Consider the following 10,913-nt stretch of genomic DNA (forward strand, 5'->3'; position numbering starts at 1 on the left):
TGAAATTCCTGTGTGATGGTCTGGATAGATGTCTGTCTATTACACTTTACGACCCTCTTCAACTGTCGGCGGTCTCTGTCAGTCAACAGACGAGGTCGTCCTGTAAGTTTTATGCTGTACGTGTCCCTCCACGTTTCTACTTCAGTATCACATCAGACACAGTGGACCTAGGGATGTTTAGGAGTGTGTAAATCTCGCGTACAGACTTCTGACACAAGTGACACTCAATCGCCTGATCACGTTCGAAGTCCGCGAGTTCCGCGGAGCGCTCCATTCTGCTTTCTCAAAATGTCTAATGACTACTGAGGTCGCTGATAATGAATACGTGGCAGTAGGTAGCACAATGCACCTAATATGAAAAACGTATGTTTTGGGGGGGGGGTGTCAGGATACTTTTGATCACATAAAATATATATACTGATACAATGTGTTTTATATGCCTTTCAAAGTTGTTTAAGAGCTTTAAAAATTTATTTGCTATAATAAAATAAGTTTTGTGCTTCTATAAATATTTTAAAATCGATTTTAGGAACAAATTTGGATCATTGTAGGCAGATGGTAAATATGTATGCAATTATCACGGTACACAAACGCTAGTACGTAGTATATTTTAATTTTGGCAATTAATTAATTTTAGTAATATTTATTCATGATATCCATTTCTCATTAGCATGTATGTAGGTTTGTACCGTTCTGTATAATTTGTATAATCTAACCATATTTATTTAGAGCTATCATTTACAGGATGTTAATACTTTTTTAAAACTTTTTTTTAGCTAGTCTAGTTTCCACTATAAGCAGTTCTGCTAAAGCTGTGGTTGATTGGGTATACTTCTAAAACAAGTTCTACAGAAGCCTATATATAAGAGGCTATTCTGAGTGTAAGGGATGGACATTGTTTGGTTGAGACGTGTAGATTTTACTTACAAGAAAAATTTAGATCAGAGTTCCATGTTACAGAGTTTGATTACAGCTGAGGACCTTTTACGTTCTGTCTTGTTTTAAAACATGTATCCGGTGTTCGGTAAATTTTAATATGAGTCTATAATAATGACTAGAAAATAGGTTCTCAAATAAATTTTGATTCAGGCGGGATATTTTTCGTGAAAAGTAACTCCCGAATACATGGCCAAGGTTTTTCTCTTTCAGTACGGAATTAAGGTTGGGCCAGACAATGTCCTGGATAGGGAAGATAGGTTTCTATTTAAAATAATAAAACTCTTGGTAGAGAGAAATGAGTATTTAGTAGCCGTGTACATTTTTAAATGGGTTAATTAATTGACACATTAAGTTTGTTGTTAGCATTGCCTTTTGCTATAGCAACGAAGACTTATTTAACTTGTAGTCAGACGGTTTACTGCCAGCTGTGCTATTGATTTGAGCTACATTTTTTAAGATCGAGAATAGGTAAGTTTTGTAGGTTATCTTTCAGATTTTTACTCAACCTTTAAAGAATAGGCTAGTGTTTCCTCAATTTGAGAACTCTCCTGAACTTATCTAACCTATCTCTCATGTACGATACTAGCTAACTAATCCGTTTAACGATGTATCCAATTAAGGGCAAACCATGTGCAAGGGCTCAAGGCCGGACACTGAGTCTGTCTTAAGCAAAAATCCAGAGGGAATGATGGCTTTTACGTGGACGAATGTTCAGCCCTCTGAGAATTCACGGAATTTTAGCTAATTTAGAGAAATCATTTAAGTTGTTTAACTAAATCATTTGTGAAGGATTTATTTAGAAGGGGTACTTCTCTGAGAGGAGAAGCAAGCCTGTTTGATTTTATGAAACTTAGAGTCATCGTATTCAATTAAAGCAATTTTACATGCATTTAGAGAAACACTTAAGAAATAAAGTATTTCGTCCAATTGGAAGAAAAGTCATTCTATGAAAGGTTTTCCTGAATCCTAGTTTTTAGTACTTCCTGGATATCAGTAGTATTTGGGTGTTCAAGTTATACTAGATGATCTTCAAAATTAGGAGTGTAAATGATTTAGTTTACAGAACAGATAATATTTATTTATTCATTCATATTTTATTTATATAACTCGATCACCCGTAGTACTTATAATAGACATTCTTGAAATATAGGGTGGCCCAAAAGTCGGTATACAGTCTACTCATTGCTTTTTATATAATTTCTTATTGTTATTCATCAGGTAGACATAGTTCCTTTATTATTTGTTCTTAATGTCTTTTTACTTATATCTTAAGCTCGGAACAACCGAACAAATAAACCCATAAGCTAGAATGTTATACTTGATCAATGCAGGGGTGCACATCTACTTTTGGGAAACCCTGTATAAAAATAAATGTTTATAAATTACGAGACGCATGTTCAAAATATATTTTCTCCTATCCTTCAAATTTGTTTTGAACTTGCGTCTTGTAATTTATAAACATTTATTTTTTATATTCCAAGTATGTCTTACAAGATCTGAGTGTGATCGATTTAGACAGTATAAGTAAAATATGAATGAATAAATAAATATGAACTGTTCTGTAAACTAAATTATTTACACGTCTAGAAGAATAGGAGAAAATATTGGGAGTTAACAGAAGAAGCTGAAGATCGACAAAAGTGAAAGAAACATTTCCAGGCCCAAATCTAAAATTGAAAAAAAAAAATCTCATTAGTCCCAGGATCTGCCGAAAGGCAGTATACTTAATAATAATAATAATAATAATAATAATAATGTTCAAAATGGCCTATAACTGTCGTTCGGGGTTGATAACATTAAGAAAGTGGTTGATAAAGTCGTTCGAGTAGAATTGCGTTCGTACGAGTAGCAGTAAGGTGAAATGCCTGTCGTACTTCAAATTCTCGCCAAATGTAAAGTGAGATCTGCCATGCAATATCTGAACGCCAAAGACAAGATGTAGCTGACACGCAGCAAGAATTGTGTGACATTTATGTACAGACGATAATGAATAAAGGAAAGAGAAGGAAAAGGTGCAGAGAGTTTCGGGAACGACGTTCAAATTGCCAACAATTTGACCAAGAGTCTTATCTCAAAATTTCACTTTTTCAGACATAAAGACAGAAATAACAATAGTAGACAGAAAAGCAGTTGAATTTGTAATAACGCGTCACCTATTCTATATAAGAGTTACGTGGAATATATGATCAATTATTGCAACTTTTTTCTCCTGTGTGGAATTACATTTCTTTCTTTACGTCTGAAAAAGTGAGATTTTGAGATACGACCGTTCGTCTAATTGTTGACGAAATGTTCTGGACTGTGGCCGTAGCGGAAGGCGAACGATCTGGTGGAGAATGTGTAATCCAATCACACAATAACTGAGCTTGCCAAAGAGTTTCCAGAAGTGTCTGCGAAAACAATGCATCAAATTATGTCTGGCAAGGTGGGTTATTACAAACTGCGTGCGAGTGGGATGTCAAAAGTGCTGACAGGCTCTCACTAAGTGACACCTGCACGATATTTTTTGGTCCCACTTAAGGTAGAATGAAGATGAGCTTTTACCTAGCATAGTAGCGGGGAATGAAACCTGGATATCGTGAACTGTGGAGTCGAAGCAGTAGTCAATGCAATGGCAGCACTCTTAGAATTTTCCAAAGCAAAGAAACTTAAACGAACACCAATAGGTCACAAAATCGCAAAAACCGTGTTTTGGGACCGAAAGGATATGATTCTTGTGAAAGTCCTAAAATCAGGACTACAGCAAATGTGTATTGCCAAATGATGTATAATCTGTGAGGTGTCATCTAAAATTGACTGAAAGAAATGCTATGCTCTAGAATTCTTTTGATCTATGACAACACCTACGCAAATACAGCTGAGACAATTTAAAGATTCGATGTAAACTATTCAATTATCCCCTTTAGTCCCGACCTTGTCATCAGCAATTTATTTTCTCTTCACCTGAAAAAAGTGGTGGCTTTTATGAAAGAGTTTCAACAACAGTGAAGTGTTAAAAACATCACGTCTGGACTAGCTGCATTCTCAAGCACCACATTTTTACATAGAGGTTATACAGAAGCTTATGTCACGCTACCAGAAAGATCGGGAGGTACATTGTGACTACGTCGGGAAATAACCAAGGTAAATGCTTGTATATAAATCACAATAAATTGCTTGTCCTATAATTTTCTTGTTTTAGTTTATGTTGGCTCTTTTGTAATGTGTGCCTCGCAGTATATTACAACATAACGTACTTAAAATCGCTATAAAACAACAAATTTTATGTAAGTAATTTGAATTGTGTGAGTTTAATACAAAATTTAAAAAAAATCGGAAATGTATTCCATGACATTGAAATTTGCTCAGTGGTGTTTTGTTTATTTGGAAGATTTACGTAGATGGTCTATAAAGTGTTTAATGCAAATATTGTACGATATTGAGCAGTAAAGTGAACTTTATATAATAACCACAAGATTGTTGAAGCCAACCAAAAACTTCATGCGTGTGGCTAAGACTTGTCTGGTGATATTTGTTTCTTACAGACCATTAGTAGATGATCCATGGATCTGAATTTTGCTATTGGTAAGATACAACATTTTCTTTTATTCTGTTCAATTAATTTCGATTTATACTACAAAATCAAATGCGTAAGTACGTGTTTAAACATTTAAAAAAATGTATCCTAAACATAAATATTCAAAAAAAAAATAATTGTTAACGTAACAATCTTATATCATTGACCTAAAATAGACAGTTTCATAACAGCATAAATGAAAGTTAATAAGAGACACAAATGACATAATAGATCAAAAACATACAAAATGCTTTCAAAACAAGAAAATGAACATTTAAATTGAAGTGATGTAAAAGGACCATTAATTTTTTAAGGAGGATTACTAATAGATGTCTATGCATATGAGAGTTAAGGGTACAGTGATCATCACGCATTTTGGAGCAAATATTAACAACTACTCAGAGCTCGTTCTGGTGCTTTCCGAGATGTCAAAGGTTCAGAGTGTTTACCGCATCATTCTATACGCCAAATTGGTTGTGAATGTGCGTACAGTCTACTTCTATTCAACAAGGGGTTGGGAAGCGGAAACTCTAAACTGTGCATCAGTATTGCCTTTGTTAATCTGAGGAGCGTGCATATATATTACGTAATCTGTTTGGCATTCAGCAGCAGTTCATGTCCATACCTGGACATCTTCATGAGCCTAATGAGAAATTTTAAATTATATGGAAACATCATAATTAGGACCAATGCACATACACGAGGTGTCAGGACTATCTGTCCCTGAAGTACCAAGATACAGGTCTAATGTCAGTTCTAGACTTAGACCTTTCGACGTATCACCGTAAATACAATATGAATCCAGTTGTATTGTGATACTTGCAATATGAGAAACGAATAGCACATTATTGTCATTAATTATGAAAGAAGTCTGCTTCCGCGCTATTGATGAAACCATCGAGGCTTGGCATCTACCGTTCAGGGTTTACCTTACACAATGTATACAGAAGATAGGCTCAGGATAAATGCAACGCATCATAGGATAAGGGACCTTGGCCTCCAAATGTCAGTTACTCTCCTAGCGTTCATACAAGCAATATTAACTGGTATAGTTTACATCAAGAGATTATTCAATCGTTTTTTGTTCATGCATTGTTTTGAAAATTATATCCTTCAATGTACAAATACATACCGCTTTTTTCATTCAAGCATTTTTGGCCTACGTTTAATGATATTTGTCCCTTTCAGTATGTAAGCTCAGATTTAAGCTATTTTGAATTCAAATTTTAGGTAAAGAAACGAAAATATAGAATTTGTTACTTATGAATTAGATAATCCAATTTTACTATAAACAGGAGAATCATACTGTAAATTTAAAATAACTATCTTATTTTAAAATTTACGTCATTCCTAAGAAGTCACCACGTACCACAAGTTCCTGCTAAAACATGGGAATTATAGTTGATATGTGTTGTCATGTTATCTGCACAGGCATTATGTTTCTTGACAACACAGACACTGTGACACTGTGTTTATAACACTATGTCTTATTAAAGTACACTAATATACTTTAATACGCTACACAGATATTGGTAGTGACACAACGATGAACAATTCAAAGTCCGGCGTTGTTGTTAAAAATAGCGTCCGGTAGGAAAGTTCTAATGAAAATATCTGTTGTGTAGACGCCAACGGTTCTACTATGTAAAAATTCTGTTTTAGGGTAGAGCTAAAAGATGGTACACGAGAATTTTGGAGCTTCCCAATCACATTTGTGTTATAAATGTTTCTTCTTGTAACAGTAGTAATAAATATCACAGATAAAATATAAGTTATTAGGTATTTGGTAGTTTGCTTATGAGTTTGGAGGAACCCAATGATTAAGCGTCTTAGGGCAACAGGAACCAAGGTGTGTATAGATACCTTTCAGAGACCAGGAACTTTCAGCTTCTTAGCAGAAGGAACTCTGAGACCAGACGTCCTAGGGAGTGAAGGTGATGATCATTGTATGGAGCTTGATGTTTTCTGCCGTGCATTGGCTCCTTTTATCCAGAAATGTTGCTGAATTCATTAAGCTTAGTTACTTGACGATCTCTGACGATGACTAACAACTTCTTCTTCGTGGTTCCCATCTGAAGTTTGTTTACATCCAGCACGTGGTGTTGCAAATACATGTAGAACCTTACTATATGAAAACAGAAACACAAGATTGGTGTTCAAGGATACCAGATGAAAACAGACATTTTTCTGGAGGTTCGAGGAAACTGGATGTGGAATGTTGCTTTGAACCATTATACTACAACATCCAAGAGATGGCTTATGTTTAGAGTCACTTTCATCTACTGTTCTCTTTCAGTCCACTATTATTAATCTCAAGGTTCGTCTTTAAGAAAATAAATTCATTTTTCTCTTTAGAATACCAGAAAGAGTTTGTATGTGTTTTATAAATCCACATTATGTTTTATGTTGTTTTTTTTTGTATCCATAAACACAATTTTGTGACAGACATGTATGAGGAGCATGTTTTGATTTACATGAACTTAAATAATACTGTATACCCTATATACAGCGTTCGTTTGTAACGAACAACTCTCCTTCTAGGAATCATTGTAGGAATCAATTCATGCATATATACAAATGCATGTAATCACTTACTCAGTTGACAGTACTATTACAAACCTTGTAGTCTCTGAAACGAGTTACTTCATTTATTTTTATTATTATTTCTTCCTTCACCAATCACACATCTAATACAAATGACCCCTTATCATTATTATTCTTATCTTTACCAATCACATGTCTGATACGAATGAACTATGATCATTATATGGAGAAGGCAATCACTCCTGCTCATTGTGCATACCAATCCATTAATTGTAATGATTTAAATCACTCACTTGAATAGTAGTCATTGAATTATTTTGTAATAACATTGCTTATCTTCATCCAGGAATTGACTAATGCGATGAAACAGTATATTATCTTGTGTTTTGATTCTTTATAAGAAATCGTTACCAGAGGGAATAATATTTGATTAACTATTTCAATATAGAACATAAGAATATTACGACATTAAGATAGAAGGAAATAAATTAATCATGAATTCGAATAATGTACTCGACATAATTATATCGGAACTAAATATCCATATCTTTAGTCGCAAATACGGTAATATCTGTATGGATGTTCTAGTATACGGTTGAGTATACGTCGGAAGAAACAATTATTTTTATATCCAACTATAAAACACTGACCAAGTAAGTCAGATAAGTGATAAGTAATACATTTCTCTTGTTATTAGTATAGTAACAATTTTCGTTTTTGTTTCTTACATTTCTTCTCGTTGCGTTCTAATATACCATCTTTCTTGTTTTGTGTTCAAAATAACAAATAACAGGGAATTCGTGTTACTATTAGATTCAAAATCTCTTGTCGTTGCGAATTTTGTCGAGGAATCTGAAGCTTAAAATATATAAATCGATAATCATGCCTGTTGTTCGATATGGATGCGAAACATGGTCGCTTACACTGAGGGAAGGACATAAACTGAAAGTATTTGAGAACAAAATCCTCAGATGAATATTCAGACCCAAGAGAAACGGGAATGGGGAATGGCGGAAACTTCATAACGAGGAACTACATACTTTATACGGTTTACCCAGCATTGTTAGGATCGTCAAGTCTAGGAGGCTTAGGTGGGAAGATCATGTAGCTAGAATGGAAGAAGGTAGAAACGCTTTCAAAGTCTTGACTGGAAGACCAATCGGAAAACGACCATTAGGAAGACCTAAGCGCAGATGAGAGGACAATAATAAGATGGATCTCGCAGAGATAGGAATACAAAGTAGAAACTGAATCCAATTAGCTAAGGATAGAAGTCAGTGGAGAGCTTTCTTGAACGCGGCGTTGAACCTCCGGGTTCCATAGCCCATAGAGTTAGTTAGTTAGTTAATAACAAATAAGCTTGTAATTGAATAGATCAAAGTATATTATCTAACAGTATCAATATATTTTTTCTTTTAGCGTATTATAAACGATAAGACATTCATTTTGCTACTGTTTTCTTTAATCTTGCAACAAACATTTTATCCACTTCCATGTGTTAGAACACTCGTTTAAAGATACCGTTTTTTTTTAAATAACCTAAGAATATAATTTGAACTGGTAGTTTGTTACCAGGTGTAGAAATGGATCTGAAAAGGTAGGAGGACGATAGGTCATGCCGTCTCCCTGCCTATCTTTGCACATTGTAATTTTTTTAGAAACTGGGTATGCCTCACATATATTTGGAGGTGGGGGAACGGCATTCCCTCGTTCCCTCGCACTTTTACCCTGTTATGTTACATTTGTCTGTATGTGTTTCCTTTTATATAAAGGTGATGAAAATTAATTCTTCCACTTAACAAAATATATAGAGACAGGAATAATTATATCTTTTTAACTTATTCACTAAATATTGGATTCATGTGGTTGAAACAATTCATTTTATTTCTGGTGAGAAACTTGCCTCTTCAATACAACTAATGAATAGATCGAAGTCACGTTCACAACTCAAAACTCCGTGCATGTACAGAAAACAGGCTGTAGTACTCAATCAGTCAGGAAACGAAGTGTAGTTGATAAGGATCTCGTGATAATGAATCATCTGAGTGACAACGCAGAACTGCGAGTGATATTCCTTTACAAATACTGGGACATTCTACAGAGCTACATCTAACCGGGAAAATCATCAGTAGTACGTTTGGGCTAGGAAAGATGAATGCACCATAAACTATACAAGAACACTGAAAAATCAGTTCCGCACACACATATTATGGACAGCAAAGTAGGAACACATATGTCGTTGGGTTGATTGTAAACTGAATTAATTACAGAATTGGTCACCAGACCGCAGCAGAAAATACCAATGTCTTCTGGGTGCTCAACACGACCTCTTTGTCGTTAGTATGGTGTTCTTCTAGCAGAAAGTCATACCAGAGACAAGTCTTGTGTGAAAGTCCATCTGGAAACACATTTAGTAAAGACGAGTTTTATCCACCATTAATGAAGACGAATGGAACCCATGGTATTTAACAACAACAGGAAGTTGAGAACAGAACTGGCCAGTATCACGCACTTTTTATTTAGTAATGATCAGAGAAATTATTTCTGTAATACAAATAAATTTTTTATATGTATGGTTACCTATATATATGGTATTTTCCAAAGCACCACTGAAGGTGTTGATCCTGATCAAGTGCTCAGAAGAGAACTTAAAAATGACTAAGGGAAAGCAGTAAAAATGAGATTGTTCTTTCACCACAATGGCTTTGTTTTACGGCATTAACTTTTGATTAAAGTTATTTCGGCTTCATTTTACTTTAGAGCCAACTGTTGAAATTGAGATGGTGTAATTGACTATTTGACAGTGAGGCAGCATATTGTTGTGTGTGCAGTTGCCAAATAATTATATTAACAAAAGCATCTTCCTTTTATTTAAAATGAAATGGATATTTTAATGAAAAATAAAGTATATACCATAGATTATGGAGAAGTGGGCACTAGGATCAACATGTAGTCTGCGAGTAAGAGGATAATCTTGAACTTTGTTGTTATGATTTGACAACAAAAAGCTTCCTGAAAGAAAAGAAGTGTACTGGGGAAGGAACAGATAAATACGCAAACACGTGTTAAATTATAATCAGTTCGGAAAGACTAAATGGGTTGAAATACACCGGTAACAATTGCAGAATAAGGCCACGTTTCATAAAAGTGGAAAAAAATATTTGAGTGTAGTATGTTATCTTGCCTAGAATATAATCAATCACAATCATTTCAGTGTTATTATTTGAAGTCTAACAAACATATTGAGTTGAGTTTATTTGGAGCTTAAGGTCTCATTCATCAACCCTACTGATTAACGTGGAATCCGAACAACATGAGCTCCCGTCGGGAATTCAAGCCGGGTCTCCCACGCGTGCGCTAACAAGCATAAGATGAAAGCGCCAAGTAAGAGAACAGATGGTAGCACTTAAGCTAATGCAAATGTTGCTAAAAATTCGTATATGAGTTAAATTTTCTTGAAAGAATATAGGAAATATAATATGGTATTCACTACTTGATAGAAATGCCAAGCATACTGTGTTAAAAGTTGCTCATTGGTAAGAATAGAAACTAATAATTAATTTCAACATCAATGCCAATGATAGTTATTGTATCTGCAAAGTTGGATATATGGTAAAATTATAATATAGATACATGTGTCTGATGAGATGTTACTAATAGAAGATATGTATTAAAATATTACCACGGTGGTAGAAACATACATACGCAGGAGGGTGGTCTTAGGGGTTCAGATCTCTCAAAATCCCAACCTTTCTATAATTTTAGTTTCATTTTAGGGTCGATTTTACCAATTTTATGATCATTTATCGTCATATGGGATTTGAACTCCTCGATAGAAAGTTCTACGCACGTGCTTGCACAATAGTATTCTTAC

This window comes from Thermobia domestica, chromosome 3 (genome assembly GCF_964235325.1).
Source record: "Thermobia domestica chromosome 3, izTheDome1.hap1.1, whole genome shotgun sequence".
NCBI lineage: Eukaryota > Metazoa > Arthropoda > Insecta > Zygentoma > Lepismatidae > Thermobia > Thermobia domestica.